At 42.6% G+C, this 12,390-nt stretch overlaps 1 protein-coding gene across 3 annotated transcripts in view; it reads right to left on the bottom strand.

Moving 5' to 3' along the window:
* Positions 1-11,944, bottom strand: part of ITGB7 (integrin subunit beta 7) — a 44,896-nt gene extending 32,952 nt beyond the window's left edge. For 2 of the 3 annotated variants that reach the window (XM_088137993.1, XM_088137994.1), the window contains exon 1: positions 11,489-11,899. The gene's annotated coding sequence lies outside the window, so the exon portion shown is untranslated. Of the gene's footprint in view, positions 1-11,488 lie in introns of all 3 variants that reach the window. The other variant, XM_025171218.2, reaches the window with a different exon arrangement.
* Positions 11,945-12,390: the final 446 nt, after the last annotated feature.

The raw sequence follows: 12,390 nt of genomic DNA, 5'->3' as shown, positions 1-12,390 counted from the left end.
CATTGAGGGACAAGATGAGTCTGTGACCTTCTGAAAGAACGTATTCAAGAACGACTCTTAGCAGAGGCAGATTTAGCTTTTAAGGGTGCTCTTGGTATTGCTGTCTCCATGCCAAATGCCGCGAGAGATATTATAGGCCTCCAGATAGAATAAAAGCAAATGTGAAGAAACTTGCAAACAGAGAGTCAAGGGTCAAAATGTACTGTGCTAGCATTGCACCCAAGGTCTACGTACACATCAGCTCAGCGCAGAGCTGAAAGAAATCTGCAGAAGAGGCAGTAAAATTGGACACGTTAGCAGAGACTGTTGCTCAGGGAAAAGCAACCCATTTGCTAAAAAGACACCAGCTAACCATTACTCAACAGGAGTGCTGGAATGCCCTTACAGGTAGGAATCTGATAATGAAAATGAAACAGGAATAGCAAGATGGAAATCAATAGCCTGAGAGGTAAAGCGAGACTAGAAATACAGTGTGGCTTACACCAAAAGTGAATGGCAAAACTGTATCAGAGCAATTGGGCACTGCTTGGGTTGAATCAGTTGTAGCACGGTGTGAATTTAACAACTTTTTCTAAAAACAAGACATCCAAAATGCAGTTACAAACTTACTCTGGAGAACAGCTTGTTTTCATTGCAGCAATATCTGTAACTGTAAAATACAATGATCGGCAAGGTCTGTTGGACTAGTGTGCTGTGCAAACAAGTGAACCAGCGCCCTGGGGCCCTGACTGCCATAAGAAACGGCTGCTGGATTGGAGTTACACTGCCTATTACACTCCCCCTCATGGAGGTGACTGAGAGTAAACTGAAAAAGGTATTCGATGATCCTGTGCCTATGTTCCAGGGTGGCATTGGCACACTCAAGCACATCAAAAGTAAAATAGTGTGACTGGAAAATGCCTCACCCAAGTTTCACAAGGCACACCCAGTTCCATATGCCATATGCCAAAAGGTAGTGGCTGACCTGACTGGATAGAAGCTGAGGTGATTCTTTCAAAAGTCGATTGTAGCCATGGGCTACCCCAAGAGTTCCTGTAGCTATAAAGTACAGAATTGCCAGGATTTTAAAGTTACTATTAATTCACTATTATAGGCTGAGCGATATCATCTGCATGGAATTGACATATTTGCCAACTTTACTGGGAGAAAACATTTCATTAAAGCAGAGCTAGCAAAGGCTTATGGATGGAAGCAGAAGAAGATTCCAAGGTGTTTCTCGCCATAAACACACAGAAAGGGTTATAGCATTATAACACACTTCTTTTCTGGAGAAGCATCTGCACCAGTATGGCTGAAAGCCACCCAAGTGCTCCAAGGTTGTCTCCAGAGCTCCGTGGTTGTGGCAGAAATTAGATGCCTCTGCAAAACTTCAAGGAAATGCTGCAGAGATTGGTGGAATCTGGCTTTTGAGCATGGCACAACTAATGTGAGTTCTTTAAAACTAGTATTACATATTGCAGTCACTGATACACAAAGCCTACACAAGTGGGCAGAGACAATTCGAACAATCATGAATGCTCCAAGGCCACAGGGTACCTCACAGTTGCAATCTTTTTCAGCATTTGTCTCTTGTTGGTTTTTTTGTTGTTGTTGATTTCTGCCAAATTTAGTTGCCATGATATACCCCTTGTATGCTTACTTCAGGGGTGGGGGAGGCCAAAAAAGAAGTAAAGGAAATAGTGATCTCAGATATAATGATCACACATGATGTCTCACTTACTAGTAAAATTGGCTTGTGGTGCCTCGTGCTATTGCACGGCTGCAACGGTGATGTGATATGTCATGAAGGCCAGCAGTGAACACCTCATAGCTTTTGCATCACGCTCATAGCTGTAGAAAAGAATTATGCACAAAGGCGAAGTACAGAGCTTGATAGGGGGAGCTAAACCTTTCATCCAGTACTTCTACATAAGGGAGCTTATCCTTCTCATGGATTATCAGCCACAATTGTCCATCTGCAGACTACAGAAAGCTGTTGTATTGATGGCTACTGTATTAGGTGGGGACTGAAAGTCTTCTTAATGTCCAAGCTGGAAGCTTAAGTATTACACATCCTGAAATCGTAAAGATTAAGGCACTAGCTCCTGGTTTTGTTTGGTGGCCAACCAACAAATTGAACAGCTTGTGCTGAGTGGCCCAAGTTGCTACCATGTCCAAAAGATGCCAAAACCAGCAGCATTCCATCCTTCATCCTTAGGAGGACTCTGCAGAAGCATTTATGGCTTTAAGTTTTTCCATGGTGGTGAAGGAATGTTTAAAATGGCTGTAGATGTTTCCAAAGACTTCAAGAACAGCCACACATGCTAAAGGTGTATCAAGATATCTCTTTGTGAGAACAAATGTTTCCAAACAATTAGTAAACGACAATGTACCACACTCTGCAGCTGAACCATTTGAGACATTCCTGAAAAAGAATGGGATCAGACATCATTTCAGCTCTGTATTATGTGGCTACAAATGGATTGGCTGAAAGATTTGTTCAGAGCTTCAAGAATGCTTTGTGAGCAATGTCTGGAGAAAATATCACATTGGATCAAAAGCTTAGAAATTTTCTATTAGCATGTCACAATACAGGGCATACCACAAATCAAACATCAGCTATTGGGCAATCATGTCTCACTGAGACACAACACTCGTCCAGTCGATGATCTGCATTAGTAAGAGACAGTAGCAGGAAGTGCACATGAACAAGCAGAAGAACGAGAGGGTTTTTTCCTCATACTGTAGCGATTGCTTGTGATAACTTTTGGAGATGACATAGTGACTGGCTAAAGGGAACAGAGATACAGAAAGAAGGCACTGTGCCTAACATGGTTGGAGACTCAACTGCAATTATTTAGTTACTACCAATAGCACCTATTCCCAAAATAGACACCGATGGTTGTTCCACAGTCATCAATACCATTGGACACTTTGGGCATTCCTGTTTGGGGGGACAGATGTTACCCTGTTTGCATAAAAAACCCACCTTAGTGCCTAGACCTGTAAATATAATAGGTCTTCCCCTTGGTAGGAAGGCTGCAGGGAATTGAGTTATTGCTATTATTGGTTGATTAAGTTGGTCTGTGATCTTACATGGCGGCTTGATTACATTGGCTTGTTTGTATATGTTCTCATTCTTGAAGGGTCCCTGGAGTTAGGTCTTCTAGAAATTTCAGTAAAGGAAGCAACAGAAGAAAACCTCCAGATCCTGATTCAAGTGTCTTTTGTTTGACTGATAGTAAGGACACAACAGGATCCACTTCTGTTAAAAGTGGAGCAATAAAGAGGTGGTAGTGAGTGACCAGTCCTTCTAAAGATGCTGTACCCAACTGGGTCTATTTGGCAAGGTGTTTGGGGTATGGAAAGAACTCTCTTTCCTGACAAGCTGACCATTTCTTTGGAATAATATTTGGGATTTGTTGAGTTTGTCTGTTTGGCTTACCTTGACTAAATGATCAAAATGACAGTTTTCAAAAACGAACTTGCTGTCTTAGAAAAAGACAGACTCGCTTAGCTGCACGTGGTGATGTAATGTGAAAAATCAGGACATTTCCTCTGTGAAATATTCTTCTCTCTTCAGCAGCATCTTGTTTTTAATCAGACATTAGTTACTCATCATACTTGTTTTGTATGAAGTGGTTTTATAGAGAAGGGAGGGGAGTAATGAAGTCGTAGGGCTTATGTTTCCCATCATGCTGATGCGTTTGGTCCCTGGCAATTTCAGAGTCACGGTTCTCAGGGAGTAGAGAATGGGAAATAGAGCAGTAATTCTGGGTTTCCACCTTCTGTCACCACCTGCTTCAAGATCAAAAGAACACATCTCCCACTTCATCCATTTAATCATCCTGTCAATTCAAAATCAGGATGATAAAACGAGGAAGGATGCTGTGATTGGTTAGCACCTTAGCTGATTTTTTGGACATACCCCTTTCTATCTTTCCCCAGAACTGACACATAATGATAAGAGCCTCCGATACATATCTGGTCTTGAAAAAAAGGTTATTTTACTTTTCTTACAGCAGTTCTCAATAAATAATGCATCATAACGCAACTAGGTGGTTTCTGCTGCCTGTACATATTTGGATTGACGCCTTTGAACTGTGGTGCTGGAGAAGACTCTTAAGAGTCCCCTGGACTGCTAGGAGGTCAAACCAGTCAATCTTAAAGGAAATCAACCCTGATTGCTCATTGGAAGGATTGCTAATGAAGCTCAAGCTCAGATACTTTGGTCACCTAATGCGAAGAGAGGACTCTCTGGAAAAGACCCTGATGCTGGGGAAGATGGAAGGCAAAAGGAGAAGAGGACGGCAGAGGGTGAGATGGTTAGATAGCATCACTGAAGCAATGAGCATGAAACTGAGCAAACTCAGGGAGGCAGCGAAGGACAGGAAGGCCTGGCGCGATAGGGTTCATGGGGCCACGAAGAGTCGGACACGACTTAACGACTGAACAACAACAACACATTTGGAACCTCTTCATTTTCGCATTCACAATATATCTTCTCTGGTTTATTCCCCCCTTTGGCAAAGTTGCTAACTTTCTTTTTCTTTTTCTTCTTTTTCTTTCTTTTGCTTCCAGAGATTCAAATCACATCTCTGTCTTTCTGTTCTAAGTACCTCCTGGTACTTCATTGACTCTGAAGACAGCAGGGACAGATTGGACATTGTCCAGGTGACCATTCAAAGTGCAATATTTCATGCACCTTTGTGTTCCCAGTTTTAAATAAATGAAATAATCCAGCAAACCCTGATTCTATCAGAATCCCTCAAAAGACTGGGACAAGTCCCTGTTGGTAAATATGACAAGGCAGGTATTGCATGCTGACAATATTGCTGACTGACCTTGTCAGAGTTGTTAAGCGGGGCTGGTTCTGGTTAGTCTCGAATGGGACTGCCAGGGAATACAAGGTCTGTAGGTAGTGGTATAAATATAATGAAAGAGGTGAAAGCACTTATCTTGGACCTGTGGGAACAAGGGCAGCAACACCTGGGGGGGGGGGAGGGATGTTAAAAAAGCAAGTCCCTACTTTTGTACAAGTGGGACTTGCACTGCAAAGCTACTTCCCTCTCCTTGCCTTTTTTTTTTTTTTTTTTTTGACCCTACAGGCTCCCCCTTGCCACCCACTCCTTCTCCATGCCTTCAACAAACCTGATCATGGGGCAGGGCTACAACATCTGGGCTGCAAAAATCCAGATTAGCCCGCATGGCTGGTCCCTTTCCTGCAACAGCAACAAGGCTGATGTAGGGCACTGTCATTTCTTACATTCCATGGGCCAAATTAAGGAAAGGGATTGGTAGATTCCAGGGGACTCATTTCCTCTCCCCCTGCTACTGGTAGGAAAGCACCTACCAATCGCTCTCCCTAACCTAGAGCAAGTGGGGTGGAGCAACTGAACAAATCATTATGACAATGGGTGAGCTACCTGTTAAGGCACCTATCCATCCCGCTTTACTGCATGTGCCTCCTCTGTGCCTGTGCCCTGTTACCTTTGACAGGCTACTTTTGAACATAGGTTCAGCACTGTTTCAAAAGAGTGCTACGCCCTTGTTCAGGAATAGCCAGGCTGACCTACTCACAGCATAGATGTGGGTATGGTGAAATAGGGTCAATAATGAGTGAGCTCTGCCCTCGAGTATTGCTGCAATGTTAATGTTGGCAGCAAGCGGCCTCAAAGTCCTTTTCTGTCCCCGTGGCTGGCAGCACCACATGTGAGAGCCAGTTTTTACAGTTTTCAAACTGTTTTACACAGTGACAAACAGCCTGATACCAGGCCAGACAAGAGACAAACTGTTCTTTCTGTCCAAAAGAGAATGGCTTCTAGAAGAAAGAAGTGCAGGAAACTGAACATTAACTTCACTGTAAGTGGGGCTTGCTTTTAATACACAGCATTTGCTGGAATTCTTTCATAATGGCGTCTTAGTTTTTCTACAATAAATCTACTTAACAGAACGTTTTTGTCTTTGAAAGTCTACTTTTGCAGTCTCTTGCTTAGCTAGTCAAACAAAGCTGACACCCCAAAGTAGCCAATGGATGAAATTGCGATTGGCCCACACATAATAACAAAGTAATATCCCTAACCTCTAGCACCACCAAAGCCAGAAAGGAATGGGCAAAATGGCACAGCTATCCCACCAAAGATGACATAAGTAACAGACCGAGCTGCATGATACTGGATCCAGAAGCTTTGGTGAGTCTGGTTGTGTTCATGCAAAAGTCCTCCAAAATAATACAAGCAGTGAAATCAATAAAAATATCGCCATATAAAACCCCTTACAGCAGAAATAGCAGTACTAAACCTGTACTGCGCCCAATGGTGACAGAACTAGCAACACAGTTTGCAGCATCTGATGCTCTGTGCCATTTTGCCCATTCCTTTCTGGCTTTGGTGGTGCTAGAGGTTAGGGATACTAGTTTGTTATTACGTGTGGGCCAATCGCAATTTCATCCATTGGCTACTTTAAATCAATCTGAACAACATAGGTCTAGCCCTCCTTCAGAAGATTGCTCAATCCACATTTATCAGGAACCTGCATAGGATTTGGCCAGAGCACCGAAACGTGTTCTGCAGGAATTGCACAGGGCCAGTGCCTCTTCTTTCAGTCTTTACAAAAACCAAATCTGGCCACAGTGTGCTGCAAAACGTTGATGACAGAAGTGGGCTGCAAGAATGTGGCAGACAGATTGACTAGGTACCACTGGATGGGAGCAAAGAGATACTCTCTGTGGCCACTTAGTGGTCATCTGGAGTTTTGCAGCCCAGATTTACTAAGTAGTGCTAACATAAAGTCCTGCTGCCTCCTTTTCCCCAAGAGCTGATTGTATGTGCAAGCCTGGGCACCAGAACAGGTTGCACTCTCAAATGTAGCCGCTAGCTCTTTAACAGATGACCAATGTTGGGATAGGAGTCCATCTGAGAGGCTTTCCATGAGACCCCTGTACCCATAGCTTCTCCCATTGTGGATCTTTCTCCTGCTTTCGCTCTGATGTGCTGCCCTTATTCTGACATTCAGTGCATGGCAAGCAAAGCGATTAGCAAATTCTCTGGCTTTGCTGCCCTCCCTTTTTTCAGTATATCATTATCCCTTGAAAAAAAAGTATATGTCTCTTTTGCGAGATTTGTCTTTATTTGCTCTACGTCGCCCTCCACCTTGTTCTCTGTCGTTTCTTTTCTTTAGATCTTACCCTTCCTTTCTGAATGCTTTTCCTAGGCTTTTCCTGCTTGTTCCCACCTGTTTTCCACACAGTCACCCGTTGACTTATCAGAAATGCGGCCCTACCGCTGTGCACTGGGGAGGAATATCTACACAGCCCTCTCAAGAAGGCAGCTCCACCTGACTAGAAAGACAAGGAGGGATGTGCTGGGTGGGCCAGACTAGCTCTGAGAGAAGGTGCAGGAGCCCTCGTTGGCTCTTCTCTCAGAGAAGGTGAAAACAAGATGGAAACAGATGAGGCTGAGAGGGAAGAAGGATATGCCCCCTTCAGCCTAAAGGAGTGCCTCTCTGATCACAATGGCTACTGGTCCCTCAATTTTGCCTCCGTGTAATGGTGGTGAGACGCAACAGCTTTTACACACCTCACTGCTGTTGTTGGAATTATTTATTTGACTTGCTTCCTATCACAACTGGCTAGGATTCCAGGGGTTAACACACATAAATAGGTCACATAAAATGTCCACAGTAAAATATCAATGAAGAACAATTCTCCAAACCTCAGAGCAACAGCAAGTGCCAAAAATAAAACGAGAACAAGAAGAAAACAGTCCCGATGGTGGCTGCTCTCTCCCCAAAGGCTCCCAGGAAAAGCTCTGCCTTCGAGCATCTTCCGAAAGGACGACTCAAGGAGGCCTGGCTGATCTCAGCCAAGAGGCTGTTCCAAAGATCAGCCCCTGCCATGGAAAAGTAGACCCTCTGGGCCTCAGCCTCCCTCCCTGCCCAGAAATGGGTACGCACATGCCCCAGCTTCTTCTGGGGCAACTGAGTCACGGTGCTTTCGCTGAAGGGAGAAAACCCTGTTTTAATATCAGTACAGCTAAGGATGACTAAAGGCTGCCTCACACATAGGCTGGAGTTCGATGAAGGCAACTGATGGGGACATGGGAGAAAGAAGGCTGTGATTAAGGGCAGTGGGGAAAGCCCAACATCGGTTGCATTTGCTTGCAAAATTGAATCAGTTTGATTTGCTGTTTTAAATTCCTCAGCAATTGCTTAGATGAAAGTCATAATTCTTTCCCATTCCCTCGCCTGGTCTATAAAATGCAAATATATATATAAATCATACATTCAAATTATTTTTACTTTTACATGAATTATCTCAGGCAAAAGAGGCAGGCTAAGTTTGGGGAGCGAGTTTTGGTTCTATCGCATTATGCAACAAAGGCTGTACCTAAAATACTTTTGCGAGACAGGATCCTGTTCAACATTTACTTAAAATTTCCCCTGGAAAATAGGGATGATGAAAAGAATACATCTGGATCTATGAGTAACAGGCTGGTGATTTTCAGTAGGTAAGCTCTCTGACTCTCAGTTATTTAACAGCAATAACATTTCACTGAAATTTAGAGAACTTGGGGTAACCAGAAGTAAACTTCTGTTCACTGTAAAAGAACTGCTCAATTCCAATACTAAAAATGAAGTTTAATGTTCAGAGACACTCTGTGTTTAAACCGAAGAGATATGTCAATAATAAGAATAAGAATAAGAATAAGAATAAGAATAAGAAATTTGCATGCTTAAGCAACAGTGCCTTCTACGGTAATAATAGTAATCATTTATATCACACTTAAGAACTAAGCACAGATTAGTAAAAGAAATATCAATTAAATTAGAGTGTACAAATGCAAAGTAGTCAGAAACCTAGGCCACTCTAATTCTAAGTGAATAGTGCAATACTAACCAAGTGACCACTTTACAATAGAAATAATAGATAAACAAGACCCAATAAAACCTAATAGCAATCGGTAACTAATTAATTAAACTGAATCATGTATCATGTACAACATGATTTGCAGAAGTCTCTAGTCAGTGGGTCACTGCAGGGAAAAGCATTTAGCCAAACTTAAGCATTAAGCAGGGTTAGACATGGTTAGTAGTACGTGGATAGGATACCTTCAGGAAATCCCACGGCTGTAGGATAAATGAAGAATTTAAAAATAACGTCCTGGAAGAAGGCCATGCAGTGGCCCCAAATGCTATGCGGATGCCTCTATGAATTTCCCAGGAGCTGCATCTAACTCAAAAGAGCCTTCACCTACTTAGGTCGAGGATCTTGAGGTGATGTCATCCCAATAATAGCAACAAACAAGTTTAGGTCTGCCTAACCCAACTGCGTGGACTAGAATATATTGTGGATAATGGACCTATTGGAATCAATATGCTTTATATTCTTCCTTTAATCAAACGGAGATATAGCAACATCTTGCTATCTGACACAGTAGAAGCTACAGAGGAAGTGGAGATGCCATGGGAAGAAACATGAGCTCCATCACCTCTCCAAACATACTTTCCTCCTGAGGTTCAACCCCATAATAAAAAATGGATCAAATATTTCTCTGCAGCTAACAGGGCTAGACATGTGTTTTTCCTCCTCTTCCACCTCTCTTTTTTCAAAGGGAAAACAATTGTGCTTCCAAATACTAAAAGACACCATAGAACTAGAAAGGAGCCACTGGGTTGTATTAGATTAATTCTGAGCAAAAAAATAAGCAATAAAATAAACATAGGATCTGGGTATTTCCAAAGAAAAGATCTGCTTCTCACTTCACATTTTAAAACTTAAAATAGAACAACAGCTTGAAATTTCTACTGCCAGTTAGTAAAAATACACAGTCCCGCCTCCAGCTGCACGAGTTTCCCGCTGCACTATCAGAGCGTTGATGGATTGGGATTTTAGTGGACAAAGGTGGTCATTGAGCCTTTTGTGTGTTCCGTAAAACGTAGTACAGCGAAGTTAAAGAACTGCTGATGCAGGCTTAGCGTTGAAAGAATAGATACAGGAAATATAAACATCCAGTTTAATTGTGAAAACAATCATAGCTTTTTTTCAAATGAGACCTTTGAAAAATGACAGGAAAACCACAGCAAATTTAGAGTATAGGATTGTATTTGCAGACACACACACACACACCATAGAAGATAACTTCGTAGCTGATTGGAAAGCGATCCCATCTAATGAGAAAGAATACTAAAGCAACTTATTTCAAAAGTGTTGTAACTACAGCATATACGGCGCATTATAGCAAAAATTGGATTTGGACCCAGATGTTTTGATAAATGTATTCCACTTTATTAGATGGCCACAACGAGACAATGCCTCATTTGCAAATTGTTAAATAACTAAGTCCTAATTTAAAATGAAATAAATTCATTTAAAATGAAATTTGTCGGAAAGACAAATAAAGCACTTTATTCATCAAGAGTACTATACATTCGTGAAATTGAAGATATCCCAGAGATAATGAGGATTTGATTATTATAAGTAGCACAAACACCTAGGGTTTGTATGAAGAGGTTCAGAATTAGTATGTCCACTAGGCTACCCTTTTAATTTATACACCTAGGAATGTGAGAGCAAATTCTCCTCTCCAGTAGCCAAAGAGGAAACTGCAGGGCAGGATTCGGACTTGGAGATGTTGCTTGAGTGTTTTTCAACAATTGTTGAGATCCACCACCCAGAGCTTGGTACAAAAGATTGACGCTTAAAATCAGATAATTCTGAACCATGAATTTGTTCTGAGGACCAGGACTCAGAATCTTTCCAATTTCCTTAATCTCAGCAAAATCATTTAAAATTTGGGTCGATTGCTCTTGTTAAATAACTGGAAGTGGGAATGATGTGCACTGTAAGTCTGCTACAAATCAGATTCAGATCAGTCTCTTCCCACTCGTACTAATGTGGAGTGTATGTCGTTGTATGTCTTACTGCAGGTGGACATATATCTTTTAAGCACGGAGGGCCCTTTTAGAAATCAGGCATTTACAGAGTTGGGAAGACAAGTAATTCTTTAAAAATATTCATATATTCTTTAAATATAAGGGTGCTTACACTGTGCCTGAAACCTCAGACATTCTTAAACACCAGAGTTGAAAAACGTGACGTGCCAAGAGGAAGGGAAAGTGTGTGTGGGGGAGAGAGAGAAAGCGAGCAAGCGTGTGAGCGAGCAAGAGAGTATTACAGTAAACTTGTCATTCATCAGAATGTGCTTCCCTTCCTTATATGGACCCCACTGTGTGACTGCCAGCTACTGGCCAGTGTGGACGTGCCATTAGCTGCAGTGAGCGTGTAGCCCTTCGCAGGGTATTGGTGGAGTTCTTTTAGAAGAAAAAAAATACTGTCAAAAATTCATTTTTGGTTTTCTCACACAGTGGTGCCCTTAAAAAGTACAAAAGCAAACCCCCAGCAAACAGCAGTGGCATTCACTTCTCCCCGGCTAGTATACAATGTGAGACAAAATCTTTCCATGCCTTGCAAATAAAAACAAAGAGCCTCAGAGTTACTAGGAGGACTTACCACGTTCCACCCTTTTGCACACCAGGTTGTAAGAGCTGCTGGGGACAGAGCGATCCCCTGGACAAGGGAAGAGTAGAAGAGCCTTGAGTTTCTTTTCCCAGTTCAAAGAAGCAGTAAAATCGTTGATCAGACACTTCCTCCAGTTGTGCTCAGCTCTGCTGGGGCATGCATCTTTCCTCCTGTCGTTCAGGCTGAGAAGAAAGCAGAGAGGTCACGCAAAGGGACAGCCCCTGTCCTTGAAGCAACTTCACGGAGGGAGCTAAGAGCTGAACAGAGAGCAAGAAAGAGTCAGTGATGGGAGGAAGTTTAACCGATGAAGTTTTTCATGGCAAGGAGAGAAGCGTGACTTATCACAGCCCCCGACAATCTCTCTTCCCCAACCTGCCCTCCTGCAGATTACCCATGCTGCTGAGAATGTGCACATCTGGAAGACGCCAACTCAGGGAAGCGTTTTTATCACTTGCTAAGGGTCAGCTCGTGATCACGTGGAGCTGCTCTGTTTTTTTAAAAAGGCAGACATGAAACTGGTGAAGTTCTAGGGTATGAAAAGCTCTGCCTGTTGGATACCCATCTGCCACTGGTAACTGTTGAAGGTAAAGGAGCCATGTTAATTTTAGGCCAAATAAAGTAGCAATTGCAACCAGCAAGATGGTTTCACTTACTGGGGGTGGAAAGAAGGGTCCCTGAAAAATAAAACGGCTGCAACTTTTGGACCTGAATTCATTCTCATGATGTAGAGTTCTTTGAGGCTTTTTTACCCTGTTGGTTTGGTAGAGCAGCTCACGGCACTACCGGGGGGTTAGACTTGTCCTTGTCTTTGTGCTGCAACTAACTAAATGTGACGATCCTGCTGAAAATGATCACAAAAGGATCAATAGCGTGGAAGCTGACCATCAAAAAGC

This window comes from Python bivittatus, unplaced genomic scaffold, assembly GCF_059951505.1.
Source record: "Python bivittatus isolate LINGU-HERP-01145 unplaced genomic scaffold, Pbiv_v1 ctg000220_np1212, whole genome shotgun sequence".
Classification (NCBI taxonomy): domain Eukaryota; kingdom Metazoa; phylum Chordata; class Lepidosauria; order Squamata; family Pythonidae; genus Python; species Python bivittatus.
The sequence above is the reverse complement of the archived record's forward strand: the minus strand, read 5'-3'. Positions and strand labels throughout refer to the sequence as shown.